The sequence below is a fragment of the Bufo bufo genome, chromosome 3 (genome assembly GCF_905171765.1).
Source record: "Bufo bufo chromosome 3, aBufBuf1.1, whole genome shotgun sequence".
Taxonomy (NCBI): Eukaryota; Metazoa; Chordata; class Amphibia; order Anura; family Bufonidae; genus Bufo; species Bufo bufo.
This window is the reverse complement of record NC_053391.1, coordinates 95,317,403-95,330,820: the sequence shown is the minus strand read 5'-3', so window position 1 is coordinate 95,330,820 and position 13,418 is coordinate 95,317,403.

Genomic DNA, 13,418 nt, shown 5'->3' with positions numbered 1-13,418 from the left:
TCCAGTCCGTCAAAAAAATATAACCTGTCCTATTATTTTCGCGGAAAACGGTTCGCGGACCCATTCAAGTCAATGGGACCACTAAAAAACGCGGAGGCACACAAGATTGTCATCCGCGTCTGCATCCGTTTTTTTTCTATCATTTGCATGGCAAACCTGTCTTAGGCTTTTTTTTACTTTCCTTTATGTCTGGTGGTCCTCCAAAAATAAAGGAAGACACACGGAAACAAAAACGGAAACAGATCATGGAACCCCATTTTGCGGAACGGAACACAACAACGGTCGTGTGCATGAGGCCTAACTCTAATACAGGGGTGCACAACCTTTTCTGGTCCAAGGGCCACATTGTCATAATGAACCACTTCCAAGGACAGAAGTAAGATTGAATGGGGTATTACCTTCAGGATCATTGATAGCGTATCAAACGTATATGGCATTAATGTCTGATAGGTACAGGTTTCATTTCCATTACAAATGGTGGACAGCTGGCTCACTTTGGTTTAAGCACGCCTGGTGCTCAGGTTCAAAAGAAACACCCCTAGTTCTGAGTGAAAAGGTTTTTTAAAAAAAGGTGAAACCGGCACTCAAAACAGTTGGCACTCACGTGGGAATAAGGTCTCTATATTTTATTACACTTCATAGACATGTGTACATGTAAATAAAATCTATTTAAAAATGCATAAAAAGCAATGATATAAAACAACAATAAAAAACAATGTGTAGAATCGCATATATGTCTCTACATTCACATAGGTATAGATATATCACACTCAGAGTTCGCTATATCAGACGAACTGCATCCGAATCCTCCCTGTGGGGATGACTCATTGGATCGCAGTAATTCTGGCAGAGCGATTTCTCCTATTTAGCCTATACAATTACCGCCATCATGGACTATATCATCAATGCATATATTCCTATACGTCATATATTGTTTCTTGTATAGAATGTCTAGAGAGGATGGTATCTAAACGTTGTACGTATTTCCCTTAGGGCAGTGTTCGGATTGTCCATCCAGTTTACCTTACTCAGGTGTCTAGGTACGTCATATATGATTCCAGCCGTATTCCGGCTATCTTTATCCCACGTATAAAAGGCTTTATATCCTTATACAGTTCCAATGTAATTATGTCCAAATTATCTCACTACTCACTGTGTACCCGAATGGTTCACTTTATTCGGCACGCGGGAGTTCCTGCTGTGGCGTCCCACAGATCAGCTGTTCTCCGCTCCGGCGAAGTCAGTTCCGGTTTAGCCGAAGTCTCGCCTTACTTCTCGCGAGAGTCCTGTTACGAATATTTGCTTACGTGAGTAGGATAGCGCTTCTTCGATGAAAAGTTTTCGTGTATTAATACATGGCCATGTACACTCGAGGCTGCTTGTCACACAGGTATTCCGCGCAGACGCGTTTCGAGAACACTCGTCTCTTCCTCAGTGGGTAACCTGTGTGTTATGTGGTCTCGACTTTATATCCTCCTCATTATTGTTTAATTGATTACACTTGTTGTGCAGAGCTTGGGGATTATGACGTGATGCTCTGACCCTATTTCCTATTGGTCTCTTCATTTCTCATGCAAGTTCTCCATGCGACTTTTCGTCATGTGATTTTTCCTCATATGTTACTTCTTCATGCGGTTTTATAATTTTTGCCTCATGCCATTTTTCATCATCATGCGGTTCTACATCGTAATGTCATGTGTCCTTCTATAGATGTGTATGGACAGACCTCACTCTAACATAATATAGTAAAATATGTCCGCCACCATCTTGATAGATATAGGTTTCGAACATAACAATTTCTATACATAAAAATTTTTTTACATAAAAATTTTTTTTCAAACAAAGTTTTCTCGAAAGAGCCCTCTCGAAAAAGTCCCTCGAAAAAAAAAAATTCTAAAAATTTCTCGAAACTCGAAGAATTCCCCCTCGAATATCCTTCAAACATTAAAAAATCGATGTCTCATTTTTCTGAATGTAATTGATATGGTTTTACAGATCGCTCTATACTCATATATTGTGGGAATTTTCCAATTACTTATATACCCTAGATCAGTTTGCACATTCCTCCCCCTTTCCAAAGGGTGTGTCCAAATGGTCACTTGATGTTTTTATTCAGTTCTCTCTGATGTCAATAAGTTCTCTTGCATAAGTTTCTCATGCGTTTTATTTCTATAGTTGCGTTTTTTTCAAGGAATGTGAAAAATGACCTTATATATCTTCTATATGAAGGGTTTCCTGCCAGCTCTTTGCCATTTCCAGTTGTGTAGAACTTTCCCATTTTTCTATTTATGTAGATTCCTTTCCTTATAGGAATATAATTTTCATATCAAATGGATAAATTACTACAATATTTATAGATGTTATTAAATGTTAAACTCTTTTAGTTCTTTTGGTTCAAGTGGCATTTTTCGACATATAAACTGTGCAGGTAGTTTTGGAATTTTATGATGCACACAAATACTACCTCTATCTCCTCTATCCCACCTATCAGTGATATTTATATGTGTGGATCATCATAATGTTATAGTCAGTACTTCAATTGAAACCGAAAATCTCTAGGTCTGAATTCAGACCTGCAGGGAGAATCATAAATTCTTCTCGATTCTGCTCGGGACATCCTCATAATGTGATTACCTCCTCTCCAGTATGTGTCCACCTTCTCCAGGGCCACGAATGTGATGCCCCTGAAATCACTATTGTGTGCCACCTTAAAGTGTTTCGATAAGGAGTGATTTTCATATCCTTTTTTGATGTTATTTAGGTGTTCCGTTATTCTTACTTTCAGGGGCCTCTTAGTTCTGCCAATGTACTGTTTCTGGCAAGGGCACTGGACAAGGTAGACCACACTGGAGGAATCACATGTTAGGCAGTCTTTGATGTCTAAAGCAAACTGATTCTGGGTGGATTGGACCCTAGTTGTCTTCTTTGGGAATGACGTGTTCCTACACCCTAGACACCTCCCACATCTGTAGAACCCATTCATATTCAGCCATTTTTGAAGTGTAAGTACCTCTTTTTTTCTTGTGATTTTTAATTGACGGCGCAATTTTTATACCTAAATTTGGTGATTTAGTAAATATGATAAGGGGAAAAGTGTGAAGTATAGGTCCGATGACCTTATCTCTTAATAAAAAGTGCCAGTGTTGATTTATAATGTGGCATTTACAGTACTCCCACCTATCGTGAGAATGGGGGTCCACTTCTCCCTCCTAATCAGCACTCCAGAGAGGAGACCATGCATTCATGTACAGTGACTCTCTCCATTGTAGGGCCACATGTGGCCCCTAGACCACAGGTTGTGCATCCCTGCTCTAATAAAGGATCATCAGAGCAGAGGCATGACATATAATGTAGTTGGCTGCCGTAGAGTAATTTCGTTTTGTAGTAATTAAAACGTTCCATGTTCAGAATAACTTGACTACCCAATATGAGGCACCAGAATGTGCCCTTTAACTCCTTAGTGACCAGCTTGTTTTGGGCCTTACTAAGCGTTTTTCTTCCTTCTTTCATCCTTGCCTTCTAAGAAATATACGTTTTTTAATTTTCTATCTATGCAGCTTTATGAAGGCTTGTTTTTTGCGGGACAAGTTGGTGCCATTTTGGGGTACACATAACTTTCTGATTAACTTTTAATAACTCTTTCTGGGAGGGAGATGGGAAAAAACAGCAATATTTCCACTACGTTGTTATGTAATAAATTTTGTAGCGTTTATTTTTCGGCATTAAATAACATAATATCTTTATTCTCTGGGTGAGTACGATTACAGCAATACCAAATACATATAGTTTTTTTTTTACATTTTACTACTTTTGTGCAATAAAACTTCTTTTTTTTATTAAAAGAAGAAAATCTTTTTGTATCATCGCATACCAAGACCCATAACTTTTTTATTTTTCTTTACATGGAGTTGTGAGGGCTTAATTTTTGCGGTACGAGTTGTAGTTTTCATTGGTATCATTCTGGGGTAAATAACACTTTTTGATCGCTTATTATTATGTTTATTTGGTGCAACTAAGAATAAATTAGCAATTCTGCCTTTTTACAGCGTTCACCGTAGGGGATAATTTACATGATATTTGTGTAGTGCAGGTCATTACGGATGTGGTGATACCAAACATGTGGGGGAGATGTTATTTTAGCTATTTTCTTCATTGAAAAGCGTGTATTCAATGGAAAAAAGCCTATTTTTATTATTTGATGTTTTTTTTTAACCACTTAATAGTCCTACAAGGGGACAATAACAGGCAATCTTACCCCTCAAAGTAGTTATGCCCTCTCTGTGGCTCCTTCCCAATAGTATTGCCCATTGTGCCCCCTTCACAGTAGTAATGCCCACTCTGTGCACCCATAATAGTTATGCCACCTCACAGTAATTATGCCCTTTTTGTGCCTCTTTCTCATCTCGCGTCATGGCAGAAACGGCCCTGCCCTTCACATTAGTAATGTATTCTGGGCCCCCTTCACAGTAGTAATGCCCATTGCGCTCCCTTTATAGTAGTAATGACCACTGTACCCCCTTCACAGTAGTAAAGCCCTCTGTGCCCCCTTTATAGTAGTAAAGCCCTCTGTGCTCCCTTTACAGTAGTAATGCCCTCTGTGTCCCCTTTATAGTAGCAATGCCCTCTGTGCTGCTCCCTTTACAGTAGTAATGTCCTCTGTGCCCCTTTATAGTAGTAATGCTGTCTGTGCCCCTTTATAGTAGTAATGCCCTCTGTGCCCCTTTATGATAGTAATGCCCTCTGTGCCCCCTTTGTAGTGGTAATGCCGTTTGTGCCCCCTTTGTAGTAGCAATGCCCACTGTGCCCCCTTTCTAGTAGTAATGTCCACTGTGCCCCCTTTGTAGTAGTAATGTCCACTGTGCCCCCTTTATAGTAGCAATGCCCTTAGTGCCCCATTTATAGTAGCAATGTTACAGCGTGTACAGCGCTATGGAATGAATGGCGCTTTAATAATAAATAATAATAATAATAAAAATGCCCTTGGTGCCCCCTTTATAATAGTAATACCCTCTGTGCCCCCCTTTATAGTAGCAATGCCCTCTGTGCTCCCTTTATAGTAGCAATGCCCTTTGTGTCCCTTTATGATAGTAATGCCCTTTGTGCCCCTTTATGATAGTAATCCCCTCTGTGCCCCCTTTGTAGTAGTAATGCCCTCTGTGCCCCCTTTGTAGTAGTAATGCTCTTTGTGCCCCCATTGTAGTAGTAATGCCCTATGTGCCCCCTTATGGTAGTAATGCCCTCTGTGCCCCTCTTATGGTAGTAATGCCTACTGTGCCCCCCTTATGGTAGTAATGCCCACTGTGCCTCCTTTGTAGTAGTAATGCCCACTGTGCCCCCCTTTGTAGTAGTAATGCCCACTGTGTCCCCTTTGTAGTAGTAATGCCCGCTGTGCCCCCTTATGGTAATAATGCCCACTGTGCCCCCTTTGTAGTATTAATGCCCTCTCCTCTGTGCCCCCTTTGTAGTAGAAATGCCACCTGTGCCGTCTCTGTGCTAAAAAACAAAACTAAAAAACAAACAAACACAGTAACTACTTTTCCCATTCCTGAAGCTCACAGTCCTCTCTCCCCTGCAGACACAGATCGCTCTGCAGGACTGTGTGGGCGGAGATTATGCAGATTCCGGGTCTGCAGACTCCACCCACACAGGCCGGCAGCGCGATCTGTGCTTGCAGGCTGAATGGTGGAGCGGGGAGAAATCTGCCTGCTTCACCATTCAGTGGGCTGCTGGCCTGAGGGAGGGGAGGAGCGCGGGGAGCCGAGCAGTGTGTGAGTGACAGTGCAGCTCCCTGCGCTCCAGGAGGTGGAATTCGCAGCCTAAGGGCTCGTTCACACGACCGTGGTTTGGTTCCGCATCCGACCCGCATTTTTTGTGGCTTGGATGCGGACCCATTGACTTCAATGGGGCCGCAAAAGATTGAAGTTGCTCCGCTCCGTGGCCCTGCAAAAATTATAAATCATTTCCTATTCTTGTCCGTTTTGCAGGCAAGAATAGGCATTTCTATAATAGGCCGCCTGTTTTGTTCCGCAAAAATTGCGTAAGGCACACGGGCAGCATCCGTATTTTGCAGATCCGCAATTTGCGGACAGCAAAACACGGCACATTCGTGTGAATGAGCCCTAAAGGGAACACTGGCGGCATCCACCAGCAATGTTTAACTGCTGTGTGGATGCCTCCCCCTCAAAAATACAGAAAACTGCCGCCTGAGGGCAGATTCTAATGTTGCCTCATGGCAGAAACAGCGCTGGGTTTTAACCACCTCCGGACCGCCTAACGCAGGATCGCGTTCCGGAGGTGGCAGCCCTGCGCAGAGTCACGCATATATGCGTCATCTCGCGATGGGCGAGATTTCCTGTGAACGCGCGCACACAGGCGCGCGCGCTCACAGGAACGGAAGGTAAGAGAGTTGATCTCCAGCCTGCCAGCGGCGATCGTTCGCTGGCAGGCTGGAGATGTGTTTTTTTTAACCCCTAACAGGTATATTAGACGCTGTTTTGATAACAGCGTCTAATATACCTGCTACCTGGTCCTCTGGTGGTCCCCTTTGTTTGGATCGACCACCAGAGGACACAGGTAGCTCAGTAAAGTCCCACCAAGCACCACTACACTACACTACACCCCCCCCCCGTCACTTATTAACCCCTTATTAGCCCCTGATCACCCCTGATCACCCCATATAGACTCCCTGATCACCCCCCTGTCATTGATCACCCCCCTGTCATTGATTACCCCCCTGTAAAGCTCCATTCAGATGTCCGCATGATTTTTACGGATCCACTGATAGATGGATCAGATCCGCAAAACGCATCCGGACGTCTGAATGAAGCCTTACAGGGGCGTGATCAATGACTGTGGTTATCACCCCATATAGACTCCCTGATCACCCCCCCTGTCATTGATTACACCCCTGTCATTGATCAACCCCCTGTAAAGCTCCATTCAGACATCCGCATGATTTTTACGGATGCACTGATAGATGGATCCGATCCTCAAAACGCATCCGGACGTCTGAATGAAGCCTTACAGGGGCATGATCAATGACTGTGGTGATCACCCCATATAGACTCCCTGATCACCCCCCTGTAAAGCTCCATTCAGATGTCCGCATGATTTTTACGGATGCACTGATAGATGGATCCGATCCTCAAAACGCATCCGGACGTCTGAATGAAGCCTTACAGGGGCATGATCAATGACTGTGGTGATCACCCCATATAGACTCCCTGATCACCCCCCTGTAAAGCTCCATTCAGATGTCCGCATGATTTTTACGGATGCACTGATAGATGGATCCGATCCGCAAAACGCATCCGGACGTCTGAATGAAGCCTTACAGGGGCATGATCAATGACTGTGGTGATCACCCCATATAGACTCCCTGATCACCCCCCTGTCATTGATCACCCCGCTGTAAAGCTCCATTCAGATGTCCGCATGATTTTTACGGATGCACTGATAGATGGATCCGCAAAACGCATCCGGACGTCTGAATGAAGCCTTACAGGGGCATGATCAATGACTGTGGTGATCACCCCATATAGACTCCCTGATCACCCCCCTGTAAAGCTCCATTCAGATGTCCGCATGATTTTTACGGATGCACTGATAGATGGATCCGATCCTCAAAACGCATCCGGACGTCTGAATGAAGCCTTACAGGGGCATGATCAATGACTGTGGTGATCACCCCATATAGACTCCCTGATCACCCCCCTGTAAAGCTCCATTCAGATGTCCGCATGATTTTTACGGATGCACTGATAGATGGATCCGATCCGCAAAACGCATCCGGACGTCTGAATGAAGCCTTACAGGGGCATGATCAATGACTGTGGTGATCACCCCATATAGACTCCCTGATCACCCCCCTGTCATTGATCACCCCCCTGTAAAGCTCCATTCAGATGTCCGCATGATTTTTACGGATGCACTGATAGATGGATCCGATCCGCAAAACGCATCCGGACGTCTGAATGAAGCTTTACAGGGGCATGATCAATGACTGTGGTGATCACCCCATATAGACTCCCTGATCACCCCCCTGTCATTGATCACCCCCCTGTAAAGCTCCATTCAGATGTCCGCATGATTTTTACGGATGCACTGATAGATGGATCCGATCCGCAAAACGCATCCGGACGTCTGAATGAAGCCTTACAGGGGCATGATCAATGACTGTGGTGATCACCTCATATAGACTCCCTGATCACCCCCCTGTCATTGATCACCCCCCTGTCATTGATTACCCCCCTGTAAAGCTCCATTCAGATGTCCGCATGATTTTTACGGATGCACTGATAGATGGATCGGATCCGCAAAACGCATCCGGACGTCTGAATGAAGCCTTACAGGGGCATGATCAATGACTGTGGTGATCACCCCATATAGACTCCCTGATCACCCCCCTGTCATTGATCAACCCCCCTGTCATTGATCAACCCCCCTGTCATTGATCACCCCCCCTGTCATTGATCACCCCCCTGTCATTGATCCCCCCCTCTGTAAGGCTCCATTCAGATATTTTTTTGGCCCAAGTTAGCAGAATTTTTTTTTTTTTTTCTTACAAAGTCTCATATTCCACTAACTTGTGTCAAAAAATAAAATCTCACATGAACTCACCATACCCCTCACGGAATCCAAATGCGTAAAATTTTTTAGACATTTATATTTCAGACTTCTTCTCACGCTTTAGGGCCCCTAGAATGCCAGGGCAGTATAAATACCCCACATGTGACCCCATTTCGGAAAGAAGACACCCCCAGGTATTCCGTGAGGGGCATATTGAGTCCATGAAAGATTGAATTTTTTGTCCCAAGTTAGCGGAACGGGAGACTTTGTGAGAAAAAAATTAAAAATATCAATTTCCGCTAACTTGTGCCAAAAAAAAAAAATTTCTATGAACTCGCCATGCCCCTCATTGAATACCTTGGGGTGTCTTCTTTCCAAAATGGGGTCACATGTGGGGTATTTATACTGCTCTGGCATTCTAGGGGCCCCAAAGCGTGAGAAGAAGTCTGGTATCCAAATGTCTAAAAATGCCCTCCTAAAAGGAATTTGGGCACCTTTGCGCATCTAGGCTGCAAAAAAGTGTCACACATCTGGTATCGCCGTACTCAGGAGAAGTTGGGGAATGTGTTTTGGGGTGTCATTTTACATATACCCATGCTGGGTGAGAGAAATATCTTGGTCAAATGCCAACTTTGTATAAAAAAATGGGAAAAGTTGTCTTTTGCCAAGATATTTCTCTCACCCAGCATGGGTATATGTAAAATGACACCCCAAAACACATTCCCCAACTTCTCCTGAATACGGCGATACCACATGTGTGACACTTTTTTGCAGCCTAGGTGGGCAAAGGGGCCCATATTCCAAAGAGCACCTTTAGGATTTCACAGGTCATTTACCTACTTACCACACATTAGGGCCCCTGGAAAATGCCAGGGCAGTATAACTACCCCACAAGTGACCCCATTTTGGAAAGAAGACACCCCAAGGTATTCCGTGAGGGGCATGGCGAGTTCCTAGAATTTTTTATTTTTTGTCACAAGTTAGTGGAAAATGCTTATTTTTTTTTTTATTTTTTTTTTCATACAAAGTCTCATATTCCACTAACTTGTGACAAAAAATAAAAAGTTCCATGAACTCACTATGCCCATCAGCGAATACCTTGGGGTCTCTTCTTTCCAAAATGGGGTCACTTGTGGGGTAGTTATACTGCCCTGGCATTCTAGGGGCCCAAATGTGTGGTAAGGAGTTTGAAATCAAATTCTGTAAAAAATGACCTGTGAAATCCGAAAGGTGCTCTTTTGAATATGGGCCCCTTTGCCCACCTAGGCTGCAAAAAAGTGTCACACATCTGGTATCTCCGTAATCGGGAGAAGTTGGGGAATGTGTTTTGGGGTGTCATTTTACATATACCCATGCTGGGTGAGAGAAATATCTTGGCAAAAGACAACTTTTCCCATTTTTTTTATACAAAGTTGGCATTTGACCAAGATATTTATCTCACCCAGCATGGGTATATGTAAAAAGACACCCCAAAACACATTCCTCAACTTCTCCTGAATACAGAGATACCAGATGTGTGACACTTTTTTGCAGCCTAGGTGGGCAAAGGGGCCCACATTCCAAAGAGCACCTTTCGGATTTCACAGGTCATTTACCTACTTACCACACATTTGGGCCCCTAGAATGCCAGGGCAGTATAACTACCCCACAAGTGACCCCATTTTGGAAAGAAGAGACCCCAAGGTATTCGCTGATGGGCATAGTGAGTTCATGGAAGTTTTTATTTTTTGTCACAAGTTTGTGGAATATGAGACTTTGTATGAAAAAAAAAATTAAAAAACAAATCATCATTTTCCACTAACTTGTGACAAAAAATAAAAAATTCTAGGAACTCGCCATGCCCCTCACGGAATACCTTGGGGTGTCTTCTTTCCAAAATGGGGTCACTTGTGGGGTAGTTATACTGCCCTGGTATTCTAGGGGCCCAAATGTGTGGTAAGGAGTTTGAAATCAAATTCAGGAAAAAATGAGGAGTGAAATCCGAAAGGTGCTCTTTGGAATATGGGCCCCTTTGCCCACCTAGGCTGCAAAAAAGTGTCACACATCTGGTATCCCCGTACTCAGGAGAAGTTGAGGAATGTGTTTTGGGGTGTCTTTTTACATATACCCATGCTGGGTGAGATAAATATCTTGGTCAAATGACAACTTTGTATAAAAAAATGGGAAAAGTTGTCTTTTGCCAAGATATTTCTCTCACCCAGCATGGGTATATATAAAATGACACCCCAAAACACATTCCCCACCTTCTCCTGAGTACGGAGATACCAGATGTGTGACACTTTTTTGCAGCCTAGGTGGGCAAAGGGGCCCATATTCCAAAGAGCACCTTTCGGATTTCACAGGTCATTTTTTACAGAATTTGATTTCAAACTCCTTACCACACATTTGGGCCCCTAGAATGCCAGGGCAGTATAACTACCCCACAAGTGACCCCATTTTGGAAAGAAGAGACCCCAAGGTATTCGCTGATGGGCATAGTGAGTTCATAAAACTTTTTATTTTTTGTCACAAGTTAGTGGAATATGAGACTTTGTAAGAAAAAAAAAAAAAAAAAAAAAAATCATCATTTTCCGCTAACTTGTGACAAAAAATAAAAAGTTCTATGAACTCACTATGCCCATCAGCGAATACCTTAGGGTGTGTACTTTCAGAAATGGGGTCATTTGTGGGGTGTTTGTACTGTCTGGGCATTGTAGAACCTCAGGAAACATGACAGGTGCTCAGAAAGTCAGAGCTGCTTCAAAAAGCGGAAATTCACATTTTTGTACCATAGTTTGTAAACGCTATAACTTTTACCCAAACCATTTTTTTTTTACCCAAACATTTTTTTTTTATCAAAGACATGTAGAACTATAAATTTAGAGCAAAATTTCTATATGGATGTCGTTTTTTTTGCAAAATTTTACTACTGAAAGTGAAAAATGTCATTTTTTTGCAAAAAAATCGTTAAATTTCGATTAATAACAAAAAAAGTAAAAATGTCAGCAGCAATGAAATACCACCAAATGAAAGCTCTATTAGTGAGAAGAAAAGGAGGTAAAATTCATTTGGGTGGTAAGTTGCATGACCGAGCAATAAACTGTGAAAGTAGTGTAGGTCAGAAGTGTAAAAAGTGGCCTGGTCTTTCAGGGTGTTTAAGCACTGGGGGCTGAGGTGGTTAAGTGCGGATTTGTCGCAGATTTCACCCTTCATTGGAAAAGGGTGAAATCTGCAGCTAAAAATGCAAACATAATTGACATGCTGCAGATTTGGAAATCTGCACGGCAGGTCAATTCCCACGCAGATAAAAAGCGTACTAAGTACTGTACCCTGTACTGGATATCACACCGCCATCACTGCTCACTGCCGAGGCTTGTGCTGAGTTTCCCGGGGGGTCTATACAAAGGGCTGTACCCAGGCTATCTAATGCCTGCTACAATACTCTATCACCGCCCAGTGCACAGCAAACGCAGGACCTACCACACCCAGGTATGCTGCAGCCAGCGCACCGCTATACACACAGTAGAGCGAAATACCGATTATAACTGGGCTCTATCAAGACGGCAGCTGTTAGCAATAGTGCATACACAATACAGATACAACAGGTCAATACAAAGGAAGGAAAAACTAAAAGATTTTTTTTTTAAACAAAACTAACTTCATGTTCCTATAAGATGTTTCTGCCTCTGAGCTTGGCATTCAGTTTTTGGTGCTGTCCTTTTGATATTGTAGTACGGTGGTACATTTCCCCTGTATTCCCTTTAGCCAATTACATGACCTACAGATAATGCTATCATAGGTGTGTGGGGACTAAGGGGTCACTTTTGGTGTGGGGGGCTAAAGTGGGTCACTATTAAGCCTCATTCCCAGTGTTCCGTGTACGTGTGCACTATGTGTTCTTCATGGACAGCACTCGTACCAATTCATTTTAATGTGTGTGTTCACACATCCGTGTTTTAGCATGGGTTTATTTTGTCCATGTTCACAGGATCTTTGAAGCCCATTAGGCAAGGGCCGCGGCAGTCGCAAGAAATCCAACACGGCTGGATTTACTGCGACTGCTGTGGCGATCCCATTCATTTATATGGGATCACCGCTACTCAGCGATCCTGGCCGCGACAGGTGTCGCCGTGTAGCCCTTGCCTTATAGTCTATGGGTCTGTGAAAACCATGGATGCAACACGGACGCCATTTTTCAGCTGCATAGTGTCCGTGAAACACCGACGGCACATGGACAGCAAAAAACGGACACACGGACCACACATGGATCCTTCAAGGACATCTTCTCGGAGGCATGACTGACCACCTTTTCACGGATTTGAGCATGTATGTGTGAACGAGGCTTTAGTGTGTCAGGGGGTAAGGTGGGTCACTATTGTTTGTGGTGGGCCAACGTGGGTCACTATTAGTGTGTGAGGGGCTAAAGTGGGTCACTTTTGGTGCGTGAGGGGCTAGTGGGTCACAATTAGTTTGTGGTTGCTAAAGTGGGTCACTATTGGTGCAGAGTTAAAGTGGGTCACTATTATTGTGTGGTGGGCTAAAGTGGGTCACTGTTGGTATGCAGGACCCTGAAAGCGGGGGCAGGGCGCTAACTACCCTAGCAGCAGTAGAAGCAGCTATGGGGCCCCTGGCCTGGACAGCAGCAGGAGGACCATCCATTATTCACACTACAGCCTGACTCCTGCGCTACCCTCGGGGGCCACATTGCAGGAGTCAGGCCTCAGGCCGGGTACAGCTCAGGCCCCGCCCTCCTTCACTGAGGTCCCCACCAAGCCGCGGCCGCGGTCTCCAGAGGCCCCGCCCCCGCAGTGAGGAGTCTTCTTCGCCCGGGCACATGCACAGGAGTCCTCTGGTGGTGGCGCCGCCATTTT